The sequence below is a fragment of the Rattus rattus genome, chromosome 4 (assembly GCF_011064425.1).
Source record: "Rattus rattus isolate New Zealand chromosome 4, Rrattus_CSIRO_v1, whole genome shotgun sequence".
Taxonomy (NCBI): Eukaryota; Metazoa; Chordata; class Mammalia; order Rodentia; family Muridae; genus Rattus; species Rattus rattus.
Genome location: NC_046157.1, coordinates 60,366,478 through 60,382,737, shown reverse-complemented (window position 1 = coordinate 60,382,737; position 16,260 = coordinate 60,366,478). Strand labels below are relative to the sequence as shown.

General features: G+C 36.2%; 1 pseudogene; it reads right to left on the bottom strand.

Moving 5' to 3' along the window:
• Positions 1 to 6,593: 6,593 nt before the first annotated feature.
• On the bottom strand, positions 6,594 to 6,982 carry LOC116897999 (annotated as a pseudogene).
• Positions 6,983 to 16,260: the final 9,278 nt, after the last annotated feature.

Sequence of the window (16,260 nt, the reverse complement as noted above, 5' to 3'; positions counted from 1 at the left end):
GAGATTATCCAAATAAACAAAGTCAGCCATAAAAAGGGAGACATAACAACTGACTCTGAGAAAATTCAAAGAATCAATAAGTCTGCTTCAAAACCTGAAATCCACAAAATCTGGGAAAAAATAACACAGTGAACTGGACTATTTTATAGACAGAACCCCTACCAAAGTTAAATCAATAGCAGGTAAACTAATCAAACAGCCCCATAATGCCTAAAGAAATAGAAGCCATTGTTAAAATCTCCCAACACAGAGGGCCACACGGTTTTAGTGCAGAATTCTACCAGACATTGAAAGAAGAGCTAATACCAATACTATACTAATACCAATACTATACTAATACTCAAACACTTCAATAAAATAGAAACAGAAGGAATACTGACAAACTCATTCATTGTCATTCATATTCACCCTAATCCCTACACCACACAAAAATGAACATTGACGCAAACATATCAATAAAATACTAGCAAACTGAATTTAGGAACACATCAAAGACATCATCTAGCAAGGCTTCATCCCAGGAATGCAGGGATAATTCAATATACAAAGATCCATCAACAAAATCAACAATATTATAAACAAAGAAAAATTACATGATTATTTCAATAAAAAACAGCCTTTGATAAAATCCAACATCCCTTCATGTTAAAGGCCTGAGAGAAAGTAGGGACACATAACATATGCAAATAAATATACAGAAAGTCATTAGCCAACATCAAACTAAATGGAGAGAAACTTAAAGCATTTCCAATAAACTCAGGGCACATTAAGTATGTGCACTCTCTCCTTATCTACTCAAAATCATACTTGAAGTTCTAACTAGAGCAAAGAGGCAACAAAAGAAGGCCAAAGGGGAATGAATTGGAAAAGGAAAAAGTCAAAGTATTGCTATTTGTGGATGATATGATAGTATACATAAGCCACCCCAAAATTCTACCAGAGAACTTCCACAGCTAATAAACACCTTCAGCAAAGTGGCTGGGGAAAAAAAAAAAAAACTCAAAGAAATCAGTACTTTTCCTTTATACAAATGATATGCAAATGATATGCAAATGCAAAGAAAGAAATACAAAATACAGATGTCTCTTAAAAAATATTTGTTTACTTTTGGAGATATTACAATTGGATTCCTTTTTGTTTTCCCTCAATTTTATCTTATATACTTCCTTGCTATTTTCCCAATTCATGGACACACACACACACACACACACACACAAACACACGTACCCTGAAAGCATACCAATAAGTAATAGTACACAGACTGAGCAGATGTTTGGTTTGACTGACACCCATAGTGTTTGAATAATTATTCCCTGGTTGGTGCAACTCTTTGGGAAGGATTAGATGGTGTTGCCTTGTTGGAGAAATCAATTACACGCTCTAGCCCTGTGCCTGTGAGCATAGTGTCATACTCCCTGCTATGATCATTGTGGAATTCTCTATGAAACTTTAAGGCCACAATAAACCCTTTCTTCTAAAGTTTGCCTGGGTCTTGGTGTCTTATCACAACCATAAAAACGTAACTATAACAACAAATTGTGCTTACACATTTAAGCTATCTTTCATAACATTAGCATACTATACTATTTTAAATCACCTTATCATACTGGAAAAGGGAATTCAATTTACATCCACCTAGTTTATAAACAGAAATACCCTAGTTATTTGAATTAAAGTTAGATTAGCGATAGGAAGCCTACAGAAAATCCACTAGGGGGAAAATAAAAAGTTAAAATTAGTACACAGCAAAACGCTAGTTCTTAAGAAGATACCAAATGCCCGGAAAATGTCTGAGAGACATTATGCAAAATTATCTTGGGTTTTACAGCATGTGCACAATGGGACTCTGAAGCATTTCCTTCTTCAAGTGGAAGTAGTGTCTTTTCTATTTTATTTAAATATATACATATATATATATATGTCTCATCCATTTATTATGTAGAGGGACATGGTCCACTCAATTCCTGCTACCTCTTCTCATCTCTAGTTAGTGTGAAGACTCTTGCTTAATCCAATCAAAGAATGTGTGACACATCTTGTCCTAGTGATAGAATTCATTGTCACTGAAAAAATACTGTGATTGAATACCTAACACAAGACTGATTTAGAAGCTGCATTCTTTTGAGAGATGACAAATATTTACCTCTATGACCCAAGGCAAACATATACCATACGCATCATATACAACAGAAGTAAAGTTTAAACAGGAATGTCTAATTAACTACTTGCTTTCATGTTATGTTACTCATGCATTTAAATTTCCAGGTGTACATTGCAGACATTACGGTTTAAATTACAACTCTCATAATATTCTTAATACTGTGCACACAGTCCAATTCCTAGTCTAAACACTAGTAAATACATATCTGTTACAGTGTGGACAAAGACAATAATTTTGTGTTTTACTTTATTCAATTTTATGCTGGCTCCCCTGTGATAAATTATTGATACATACACCCAAAAGATCTCCCTTTGTGAACATCTAATTATACTAACTCTTTCTTTCCAATCAATCTCGAAATGATATGATTATTAGCCAATATCCAAGATTGTTTGTGAAAAACTATAATAGATTGGATTAATTCTGAATTTTTAGGATTATATTTTCCACTTACTCTATTATGAAATCACAATATTTATTTTTATATTCAAGGCTCCATCTGTTTATTTTTTGTTACCTTGAAACAAGTTTTCATGGCTCACAGCCTGGACTTAAAAACTCATTGTGCATCCAAATGTGGCTTTGGAATCCTGCTTCACTTTCCCCGCTCCTTCCAAGGACATAAATTACAGGCATGTGACAGCTTCTTCCCTTTTTTTCCTGTTAAATGCAAGGGGAAAAAATCAATGCATAGCCAAGATGAGAAGTTCTAGTTTAACAGAAAAATAATTACTTACAAGCTAACATGTGTCTTGACTTAGAACTGACTGTATCTAGCTGTCTAAGTAGCTGTAAAGATACTACCTTACTTTCTAGTCTCAGAGTGTCCATATGGTCAGGTTATTTACTTCTTTGAACATGGCCACATCCTGAAATTATCCTCATCTCATTGTCATCAGGTTGTTTTTCTTGTTTCATTAGTTGTCATTCTACAGTGAGCGATTAACATTTCTTCCACAGAAGTATTAATTTTCCTCTTAGCCCCAAATACAACATGCCAAGTAGATTGATAGGTTTGCTTGTTTACTTTACTAAACAGTTATTTTCTTGAGTTAAATCAAGAATAGTTCTTTATGAAAAAGGTTTGACAATGTTCAGTTGTTGGCACATAAGAGATCTTTAAAAGTATTATTACTGTTATTATTTTGAAGAATCTGTGCCTGTTATAAAAATCTCATAAAAATTTTAATTAAGAAAGGGAAAATTTAAAGATAACCTTTGTTATCTCTGATATATCCCTTTATTGATAATATTGGACTGCTTTTGGGTTTATGCTGTAGTGTGATGTGTGTGTGTGTGTGTGTGTGTGTGTGTGTGTGTGTGTGTGTCCATGTGTGCATGTGTTAATATTTGTGTGTAGACCAGGGAATAACATCTGATGTTGTCTTTCAGTTTAGTATAGTTTTTGAGAGAGGTTCTTCCACTTAAATGGACTTTGTCACGAAGACTAGCTATGCTTGCCAAAAATCTCCAGATAGCTTCATTCATCTTTTTTCTTGAAGCTGCAATTATAAGTTCCCATAGCCTTGCTAAATTGTTACAATTTGGGTTCAAGACTCCATTCCTCATGTTCCTAGGAAAGCAATACCAGACCTTGAACTGTTGCCTTTTCTTTTTTAAGTAGGAAATTAGATAATTGAACAAGATCCAGAAAGGTAATACCAAATTAAAATGTTTAGGTATTTATACAAGGAGGTTCTAAATGTCTTAGCAATACAGATATCAACATAATGGACATTTGAAGAGATCTATTGTTTTTAAATGCATGACTTTCATCCTCAGTATGTAAAAAAATTAAGACAAAGAAATATTTGGGAATATGGGAGCATTCATTCCTACTTCAGTACTTCAGTTGCAAATTCCAGGAAATTCTGTCATTTGGTTTCCTCTTAAAATTTGGAATGAATTTTTCATTCTTTATGAGTTTAAAAGTGAGGATTAGGGGTCTGAGAGATAGCAACATAGATACAACTACTGTAATGTAAGCTTGATAAAGTAAATTTGATCACTAGAACATATGTAAAGAGCCAAGTGCTGTTGTAAATTGGTAATATTAGCAATCCTGAGGTAAGACAGGAGCCAGGGCTAGAGAATCACGGGAATCTGCATACCAGAGAGCCTGTGGTGTGATTCACAGGGGTATAAACAACAAGAAGACCATTCCTGTAAAACTTAATAGAAAAGGAAAACTCATATAATTGTCCACTGTTTTCTATACATACTGTGGAACATGTGCACATGCATACATGAGCATGCACAGCTATAACACAAAGAAAGAGGGCAGAGGTAGGGAGGGAGGGAGAGGGAGAGAGAGAGGGAGAAGGAAACAGAAATCATTATAAGAAACAGACCATGTAGGTCCTTTCCAAGTTTTCTGAGAAACTGATGACTAGATTTCCACAGTGGCTGTACAAGTTTGTACTCTCATCACCACTGGAGGGGTGTTGCACTTGCTCCACATCCTCACCAGTGTGTGTTATGCCTTACGGATGTAAGAGGGAATCTTAGGGTTGTTTTTATTTGTCTTTCCCAGAATTATAAGGACTTTGAACTTAAGTGTTCCTTAGCCACTCAACATCCCTCTCTTGAGAATTCTGTGTTTAGCTCTGTATCCCCTATTTAATTGGGTTGTTTGGGTTTTTGTCGTCTTGTAGGTCCATGTTTTGTTCCTTTGCTGGAGTGTGGGACATGGTGCTGGACAGGTAGAATGCTGAGCCCTTGACTGCGTTTGCCCTCCACTGCTGAGGTCGGGTGTTGGGCTTTAGGGAGGTGCTGAAACACTGCTCCGGGGGTGGAAAAATGCAGTCTAAAATGTGGGAGGTCAAAGATGGCGTGCCCTGACTCTGGGAATCAGGTCACCACTAGAAAAACTGCACAGAGGGGTGAAAGTTCTTCAGCTCTTATACATTTTAGGTGTTAGCTCTCTGTCGTCAATGCAAGGTTGGTGAAAATCCTTTCCGAATCTGTAGGCAATTGTTTTGTACAAATGACAGTGTCGTTGTCAACATAGCATTCAATCCTAGTTAAATTATAATGGAATCCTGACTTGTTTTCATAAAGGAAGATAAAATCCAGCCAAACGGAAATCTCCTTCTGACTTTGTTATGTTGTGTTAGATAGGGCATCATGAATGTGTTTCTTCCTCAAGTGTTGGTCCGCATAGAGACACTTCACCACTCAGCTACAAATACTATCTCCAAGTAGTCCTTTTTCATAGTGGTTCGTCTTTCAGATGTTATTTTCATGACATGGTTCTGCTTGCATGCCGCGTAGGCTGAACTCTTGGTCATCCCTCAGTATGGGGGTGTCTGTAAGGTTGTGAATAGTCCTTTTCTTTATTGGCGTCACATCCAGCCGAGACACTGTAGACACCGAGTGGCTTCAGCATGTGTGCGGAAGAACAACAGTGAGAGTAAAAACAAAGATCTCTAGTCACAAGAGAAGTAACAGTCCGTAAAATTGCAGTGATTAAATCACATGTTCTTAAGTTTATTCAAGTAGGTAATGTCCTCCTGTGCCAGGAGTCCAGATATAGTCACCAAAGCTCCGCATACGAAGCAATAATAAGTAAACTAACCATCTGAAAACCTAATTAAATTAACTGGACCATGAAATATACACATGTCTAATACCTGTAATGGAGTAGGTAAACAAATAAAAGCTTTTCCTGCACTTGCACAGAAGAGGAGGTTGAGCCCAGTTATTTACAACACTAGCACTGGCGGAGGAATCAGGGATGCATAGGTCAGTGCATTGAGGACTCTGGTTTCAGCCCCAACATTGCCATATGTTTTTAAATCCTATATGAACAAATTAAAACTCACTGGTTTGGTGTTGCTGAATTTTCACTTTGTTTTTGTTTCCCGGTCTTGGGTAGCTATCGCTGATCTATTTATTTGAGCTCCTTTTTTTTTCTATAGGCATTAGTACTATATATAGTACTATAAATATCCTTCTTAAGATTGCTTTCATCGTACCTCATTTTTATTTATTTATTTATTTTTTTGGTTTTTTGGTTTGCAATAAGACTTTATTGAGCTTATCCACTAAAGTGGAAAAAATGTCTGTATAAAACCAAGTGTTTGTTACTATTACTTTTGTAGCACAATTAAAACCCAAACTTAAAAAAAAGCAAAACAAACAAACAAAACAAGCAAACAAACAAACAAACAAACACAACAATCAACTCAATCAAGACCCACTACTTCAGAATCAATAGCTTATTTGAAGCCACAGTAATACTTAAATATGGTTAAGAGTTGAATGCAGAAATTTCATTAGTTGGGAAGCTAATTAGCATCCATCTTGCCCAAATAGAATTCAAAAAGGCAAAATTGTGTTTTTCACAGAGATCCAATCCACTGGAATCACCAAACCTGGGCAGTTGTTAATAATATTTAGAGTCCTGAGATAATACAGAATCCAGGCATCCTTACATGGTCTTCCGTTGTCCTTTCTACCCTATGAGCGATTTGTGAATGTGTGGGTTGACACCTCCACTCACCAGCAATTGTCGCCTTGATCAGAGAGCAAATTCTTCATCTTCACACACAGCAAATTGCAAATGGAGAGGAGGAATACACTTTACCTTTAAGTCTTTTGATGCATTTCCTGCCAACTCAAGAACCTCTATGGTGAGGTATTCCAAGTTGGCTGTGCTTTGTACAGCAATGTCGTGCCCACGTGTCAGTGCCTGATTGGACTACATTTCAGGTGTCAATGAATATTGCCCTCAGGGAACTCCAAACCAGCTGGCTGCCTGCGGGTAACTGCCTTTGTCTTGGACTTTCTGGAGTCCTTTCCAGCCTCACCGCCAGCCATCTTGTAATGTGCTGAGGCTCAGACAAGCGAGGAAGTGACAGGTCAGACAGACTCAGCAAGATCCCAGCACCCACTCCTCAGTCTTACCAGGATTCAAACCGCCGCTCATATGTTTTTGTATGCCATGTTTTCATTTTCATTTGCTTCTGTTTCCTTCAGCCATCATTTAATGATGTCTTGTTTGAGATCTACAATGTTGTGATTTCTCTGGTGTTAACTTTTTTAATAAATTGAGAAAATTCAATTTTGGTGCATTTGTTGAGAATTATGACATTTGCTTGTTTGGTTTTTCCCCAAGATCAAAAGAAGTGAACTTATTTATATTTTATGATCTACAGAGCACACTTCTTAATGTTCCTCTGCAGTCACAAGTTCCTCTTCTCCCTTTTTCAATTATGATGGAAGTTTAACCTAGTAAAATAGCCTAGGTTGGCACCAATTTTCTTTCAGAATTTCCATCTCTTTGCTTTGTGATGCTTATGGTCCATTGACCACAATATGCTATTTCTAGTGAGTATCTCGTCCTCAAACCTTAATTATTTCCCAAAGCATTCAACTTCTGATAGCACCACAACTGTATTTATTGTTGCAGACATGAATTCAGGGAAACACATGTTTAAATCATGTATTGCCCTTCTCAGTTATATATATATTACCATTCCTATTCTGTAACAGAATGCCACTGTCAGTTTTTACTCGGATAATGAGTCCTAATGTCAGAATATGTCAAATACAAAGGCGAATGCCAGCGGCAAACCACTGAACCGAGAATGGGACCTCCGTTGGAGGAGTTAAAGGACTGAAAGAGCTGAAGGGACTTGAGAGCCCATAAGAACTACAATGCCAACCAACCAGAGCTTCCAGGGACTAAACCACTACCCATGGACTGACCCTGAGCTCCAACTGCAAAGTAGCAATGAATAGCTAGTAAGGGCACCAGTGGAAGGGGTCTTCTGGACCCCCAGTGTACAGGATTGTTGGGGGGGGTAATGGAGGGTGGATAGGGAGGGGAACACCCATATAGAAGGAGAAGGGAAGGGGTTACGGGGCTGATGGACTGGAACCTGAGAAAAGGAATAATATTTGAAATGTAAATAAGAAAAACCCAATTTAATAAAAATGGAAAAGAGAGAGAGAATGAGAGAGAGAGAGAGAGAGAGAGAGAGAGAGAGAGAGAGAGAGAGAGAGATCACAGTGTAAGTTGATATTCTCCAGTATAAGGCCACACAGTCAAAATATGCTGGGCTCACAAATTGGTCTTGATGGCATACTAAGAGTAGAGTTGAGTGAGTTGGTGACTCTATATTCTATAAAGATACAGAACAAATGATTATCAAAGGACATGTTAGAACAAATAATCAAAAGTATTAAAAATTAGTGTATTTTATTAAGTGGCAATTAAGTATAAGAATTTTAGTAGCCATCACTGAAATTAAAGCTAATTGTAGCTTTGAGTTTATATTTTAATCTGTCAGTTGGTGTAGACAGAAGTGACCTTTATAGTCACTACATTGTAATAGAAAAATTGGGTTCATTCTACTTTTTGAATTATTTAATAGAATATCTTATTAAACCACAATGATGGAGAGTTCTTGCATTCATTAAGAATATAATAATAACTGTTAGAGAAACAATGATAGCTAAAACACACAGAAACCAAAATCCTCATTCAAAATGTCCATGGAGAATGGGAAAACAGAAGGAACAAATGAAGCTAAAAGGAAATAAAAGTTATACACACACACACAAACAAACACACACACACACACACACACACACAGAAACACCACCCACCCACACACACACACACACACACACAGACACACCACACACCCACCCACCCACACACACACACACACAAACACACACATATGTTTGTGTATATATATATATATATATATATATATATATGGAAAATATTTTTTCATGGAAAACTCTAGAAAATGTTAACATATCAGGACATAAAATAGGCTAAGTGCTTTAATAGCCATGATCAGTTATTGGCTCTGAAGAAAGCAAGAATGGTGCTAAACTCTTAAACAGCAGCTTTGCACCAATAAGTACAACTTTATTTTACAGAGTATTCAGTGGACTATTGGATCATTTTCACAATCAAAACCAGTTGGAGATATAGAAAGAGTTGAAAAATAAGCCATAAAATCAGCTCATGTGTGAACATCAGTTATAAAGGACAAAGAAACATGTTTGTTCTATGGACTATTATTGTGAGAGGAGAATAATGTCATTATTGTTATACATGACAATGTCCATGCATGGGATCCAGCCCTGCCTCTGCCAAGCTCCACCAATCAAAATAAAGGGAGGAGAACAACATATAAATGCTGGCAAGGCATGTGAAGATGTCTAAGAGTTGATCAAATACTTGCTGTAGACACCATGGCGATAAAAAAGAAAATTGATTTTTTCTTAGAAAAACAAATGAAACACTCTTTATGTGAGCAGGAACTAAATTGCCTTCCACTTGCTACTAATCTCCATTGGAATCTGTATGGTATTACATTAATATTGATTTTTGTCAAACAGTTAGAAAAACAGTAATCCCCAGAATAAATTATACAAAACCACAAACAATAATTTTGTAAAAGTGGTGGATAACATTGTCACGTTCAGGAAATTTCCATGAGTGGCAAGTAGGTTCTGACATAATGGACATGCTGAAAACAATTAACAAAGGCTTTGGCATGCTTTTCAGTGCTGAACTGAGTTTACTGAGATCTCTGCAATTGTTCATTTGATTTTAGCTCTAACTTGTGGATATGATTACCTTCAGATTACCATATGGAAGTTATATGTTATTAGATGAAGCTACAGGCCCTACAGAAATGACTTAACTATGACTCAAATCAATCTTGCCTGATTCCCTAAAGCATTATTATGAATAAAAATATGAAAGTATTAAAGACAATCTAGGGATTTGTTATTCTGTCATTTTCCCACTCTATCCCTAGAGCCTCACATAAATAGCATGTGTTGTGAATATTTGTTAAAAGACTATAATAATGTACATACGTTTTAGGAAAAAAAGCATTAGGAAAATCCAGATAATATAACTAAATACTGTAAATTTGATCCATCTTGTAATAATTTGCTTAAAGAATTATCTCCTTACATATACTAATGTTAGAATAACATATCTGTATATTAATAAGCTTACTTCATTGTGGTACTAATAAAACATAATTTTATTTTCTCATTACATTAATGTTCAAGTGTTGATATAAGAAAAACAAATACTTAGTAAATCTATAAACTCAATAGAATCATATTAATTTTGTTACTTTTAAACATTTTAAGAGTTTTACTCTTTTTTATTTGTTTTACTACCTTTTAAATTTTGTACATACATGATGTTGTAGTGACTGTATATACTCTTCTTTTACATGTTTCTATTCCTACCTGTAACTTTATGTACCTGTACTACTCATGTGTCTTTTGTGTTCAGACCGTGTACAAGTAGCTACAACATGTATGAGTTCATTGTTGCATGGACTATGACATCACAGTACTCCTTCCCATACCATAATTCTGATAACCTTCCTGCTCTCTCCTCTGTAATTTCCCCCAACCCTGGAAGAAAGTGAGATATGTGAACTTTTAAAATCACTTATTCTTTCTTCCCCCTCTCTCTCTGTTTTAAAAAAGTGCATACGATAAGATAAGTGATGAGGGATTTTAGGACATTGTACACAATTAAATTTTTTAAAAAAACATGGCTACAATTTTAAAGCTTAATGAGACCAATAGAATACTGAGACTAGTTCCTTTTGATTGGGTAAAAGGAATGGGCAGTTTGTCTCTTTGCATGCAGGATGAAGGGGAGATAGCAAGTGGATGAGTTGGCTGAATTCCATACCTGCTGACTTATTGACTTCCAAGCCTTTCTCGGTTTCTTACAGTACTCCTTGATGAATTAAACATAAAATTTTCTTAGATAGAACGGAATTTAATATTGGAGGAAACTTGGAGCTCTAAGATATTTACTGATGCAAACTTCAGTATTGAGAATGTAATGAAGTTGTCTTATAGTGAATTTATGTTTCCAAAATAGTTAAGAATAAAAACATCGTAATTTATGAAATATAATAATTGGAGATTTTTATTATTTTACAAACAGCAACCTTCCAGACGACTTAAAGGCAGAGTTTATATTCATCTTTTTTTTTTTTTTCGGGGCTGGGGACCGAACCCAGGACCTTGCGCTTCCTAGGTAAGCGCTCTACCACTGAGCCAAATCCCCAACCCCTATATTCATCTTTGTTTTAATTCATTATTACTGATAAATTTCATAGTAAATTTTCTAATTTTATGGTTATTCAAGTACTTTAGACATTTTTCAGCACTTCTTTAATATTTCTTTGCGAATATAATTGATATCAAGCCTTTCTTAATGAATATGTTTGCAACTGTCTGACTGTCTGTATTTATTTATTTACATCTCTATCGTAGACACCACCTCCCTTTTATTCTTCCAGCTCTACCCTCATAAACTTCTCTCCATATTACCTCCTCCCCTTCTCATAGAAGGGAGCCCTAGTTTGGGTTCTAAACTACCTTGGGAAATCTAGTCACAGAAGGACTAGGCACATCTTCTCCTACTGAGGCCCTACAAGGCAGTCCAGCTAGAAGAAGGGGATCCAATAGCAGGCAACAGAGTCACCTATAGTCCCTGTTCCAACAGTTAGGTGACCCACATGACAACCAAACTGCATATCTGCTACAGATGTTTAGGAGGTCTAGGTTCACCCCCTGAATTCTCTCTGGTTGCCAGATTCATTGTTTTGACCCCCCAATGGGCCCATGCTATTTGACTCTATAGGTCTTCTTGTGTTTCCGGATCTCCATCTAATGTTTAACCATGGGTCTCTGATCTATTTCTATCTGATACTGTATGAAGACTCTAGTTAGACAGAGTCTTTCAAGCATAGCATAATATCATTCGTAGTATCAGAGTTTGACTCTCTTTCAGGAGACCTGTCTCAAGTTGGGCCAGTCATTGGTAGACATTTCTTGAGTTTCTGTGTCGGTGCCTGCACCGACAGTGTGTGAATATCGGGCGTAGGTCTGCGGGATTGAAATAAATCAAGTACACAGGTCATCCATTTTCAGCGAGTGCCTCTAAGGCTTTACTGAGATCTCCTTATATACCCAAGGCAAAAGCCTTGGAAAACAACAAGGCAGGTGAAAACCCCCAACCAGGAAAACAGGAAAAAGTCTATGTGGTGAAAGTTCCGGCCCAATCAGGGGCATAAACAACTTCTTAACAACAACAAGCAGGAAGGCTCAGTGGGGAGGAAGGGTGCCATGGAGAATCCCAGCCCCAAATCAGGGGCTAAGAGCAGCTCCCAGAGCAGCTCCCAAGGGTGTAAACAATTTCTTGCTATAGCAGGCTAAAAGGCTCAGCGAGGGGGGAGGGAAACACCAAGGTAGGGCCCAACATTTCTGCTCTATTTTTAATCCCTGAAAATCTTGTAGAGAGGACAAATTTTGAGTTGAAGACTTTGTGATTGGATTGATGTCCCCCTTCCCTTCACCGGTACACTCCAGGACATAGCAGCTTCAATTTCCATATCCCTAGTTGCTAGCAATCCCAGTTAGGGTAACCCTAAAAACTACCAGAAGTCTCCAGAGTTCCAGGTCAACTGCTAGTCTCAGAGATAAGCCCACTGTTTTATCTTCTCTTTCCCAGTCCTCTCTTGCTTTACTTCTCCATATGCATGATCACCATCCCAGTTTCCCTCCACCCCCCTACCCCCCCACCCCCGTCCCACTCAAGTCTCTCTGTTTATCCATCTCCTTTGTGAATTATATTAATCCTTCTGAATGAGATTCACACATAGCCCTTTGGACCTTCTTTATTATTTAGTTTTTTTGGATCCATGAATTAAAGCATGGTTATCCTGTACTTGTAGCTATAAGTGAATATGATAGTTCATGACCCTTTGGGTCTGGGTTACTTCATTCAAGATAATATTTTCTAGCTCTATCCATTTGCCTGGAAATTTCATGATTTTCTTGTTTTTAATAGCTTAGTACTAGACCATTGTGTAAATGAACCACGTTTTCTTTATTCATTCTTCAGCTGAGGGTCATCTAGGTTGTTTCTACTTCCTGACCTGCATGAATAAAGAACATAGTTGAATAAGTGACCTTGTGGTCTGGTTGGGCATCTTTTGTGTATATCCCCAAAAGTGTTATATCTGGGCCTTGAAGTAGAACCCTTTTCAAATTTCTGACAAACTACCAAACTGGTTGCTAAGTTCACATTCCCAATAGCAATGCATGATTGTCTCCCTTGCTCCACAGTCTCCCGAGCATGGGCTGTCTCTTGAGTTTTTGATCTTAGCTATTCCAATGCATGTAAGGTGTAATCACAGAGTTGTTTTCAATAACATTTCCCTGATGACAGAGAATATTGAACGTTTCTTTAACTACTTATCAGCTATTGGAAATTCCTCTGTTGAGAATTCTTTATTAAGCTCTGTACCCAGTTTTTAAATTGAGGTTTTTTTGTTTTGGATTTTTTTTTTTTGGTTTGTTGGTGTCTAGTTTCTTGAGTTCTTTATATACTTTGGATATTAGTCCTCTATTAGATGTAGGGTTGGTGAAGATCTTTTCTCATTTTGTGGACTGCTATTTTGTGCTATTGATGGTGACTTTAACTTTGCAAAAGCTTTCAGTTTCATTAGGTTCCATTTACTAATTGTTGATCCTAATGCCTGAACCATTAGTGTTCTCTTTAGGAAGTTTTCTCCTGTGCCAATCTGTTCAAGGCAGTTCCCCACTTTCTCTTCTATTTGATTAATGTGTCACCTTAATGTTGAGGTCTTTCATCCACTTGTTGATTTCTATAGGCTGCTATATATGGTTCTATTCTTACTCTTCTCTATAGCCAGTTAGCATAGTACTATTTGTTGAAGATGCTCTCTTTTTTATTTTGTAATAGAAAAATTTTCTTAAAATGCCCAAAGGTATGGTTCTGTTATTTGTTATACAGCTCAATTATCTCAAAAAATTAGAATTGCCTTCTCCACTCTCATCACTACTTTATATATATATATATATATATATATATATATATATATATATATAAATTCTTGCCTTGTTTTAATCTACTGACAGCTTTTATCTACTGCTCAATTTTGTTTATTATTTAATTTTGTTGTTTATTTTCAATCTTATTTTTTGAGACATGGTCCTAGGTAAGTCAGGCGAGACTGGTCTTAAAATTTCTATTTAGATATGGCCATCCTGAGCTCCTGATCACTCTGTGCCTACATCCCATTCCTGCATTTATAGTCATTGTTCAGTTGCTTCTGAACCAATATTCTAATGATAATAGGAAAAAGTGAACAATAAAAATTATATAGAGATAGAAACTAACCAATAGAAGATAAAGTCAAGAATATCAAAACAGGTTGGAGTAGTCTATAAAATACAAGGTTGATACACATCTTGAGTTTGGGAACACAGTAAAATTTTCTAGTTCTGATTGAAATATCTGTGCAAAAGCATATAGACATGTATATTCACATTCCAGGTACAAGAGTTTTTATGTTGTAATTATCTGCAAGTTTATGTACCTAGTTGTCTCCTTACTCTATTTTTAAATGCTCTTTCAATGCTGTTTCCTTATAATGTTCATTTTATCATTACACTCGCTATTTTAACAATGGTGAAGTTTCACGAGAAGTGTCCTATTCTCAAATGGGCTCAAAATGTGAGGATTCCCATGTTGCTAATTTAATTTTAAGAGTTATAAACGTTGAAACAAATTCTACTAGAAAATGAGTGTTATTTCTTTCACAATCTAGAAAGACATTTATTATTAAAACCAAGCCCCCTGGTTAAAGCTCTACCATCAATCATGTTACTATAATGGTTGCCTTAAAATTTTTCACCTCTCTCTGTAATGATTCATTTTCAGTACACAAACATAATAGCTTTTAAGCATATACTTCAACCACAGAATTTTTTGACTCAACATTTTATAATGTCATTTTTCAGCAAACATAAAACCCGTAAGTTCAGACAAAATGTTCATTCTATACTGACTGGACTGTTTCATTGCCATGTGACAGGTTATTCCTGGAGTGACAGAACAAAGAATCATCTATTCACTCTAAATAGGAAGCCCTTTATAGTATAGATAAGAGCACAGTCAACGTGGGGAAACTGAGTTTTATAGCATTTATTTAGAGGAATATTGGTGAGGGCCTACTTGTGAAAGAAGGAATGACTGAAAAACATCTGCATAACCAAAGCTTAGCCCAGAGTGGGTGAGAACCTGGACCACACTACAGTCTACAGGCAGCTCAACAGTTTGGAGAGGATCATTTCCAAGTACCTCAGCTGGTCTGAAGCACATGCAGGCAACTCAGCTGGCCCTGGTTTCTTCCACACAGATCAGCTCTTTTCTGCTTTTCCCAAGAACTAGGTTTGTCTCAGCGTCTTTGTTGCAGCTGGACTCCTTTGAGATTCATCCTCATCAGTTTTTATTTCTTATACACACTTGGGAAAGAAGAGAGGTTAGTAAATCTGGTCAATTTCAAGGACTTCCTGATGATATTTTCATTTGTTACTTCCTGTTTTCTGGAGCTTCTCTACAGGATAGAATGTTTCAATCTTAGAGGAACCTTGTAGATAACACTCACAAAGTATTTCTACTACTGAAGTTGCCACATTGACATTGCTTTTCTGTGTCTCATCAGAAAATTTTGCTCCCTAAATCCACTTTGCTAATTTACTCTTTTGTTTTACTGTTTAATCAAACATCATATTTACAATATTCTCTGCTCTATTAGTTAGATAGAAGAAATTATCTGCAACTTCCGCTTTATCTCATAATTGTCACAAGAAGTTTTCTTACCTGACTATTTTATTTAGAATTGAAATCAGTAAATCAAAATGAGAGGTCAAGAAATTTGCCATCTAAAAAATAAAGAATACCATATATAAGGTTATTTAATATTTGTTCAAGTTTTGCACTGTTCACTTATTAATGTACTTTTCATATAGAACATACTAAATGCATGTATGTGTATGTCCTAAATAATCCGAAACAAACTTGTAGAGAGAGTGTCAGAATATACCACACACAGTTGGATTTACAAGAACATCCATTAAAGGAAAGTAATTTGTAGCTGTAACATTGCCATTTAAAAATCCAGATGGTAATATTATGATTGAATTTTAAAAATATAATTCAAGGAATAAAAGAAAAATGAGCTCTGCTGTGATGTTTCCAAGGGAATAAACAC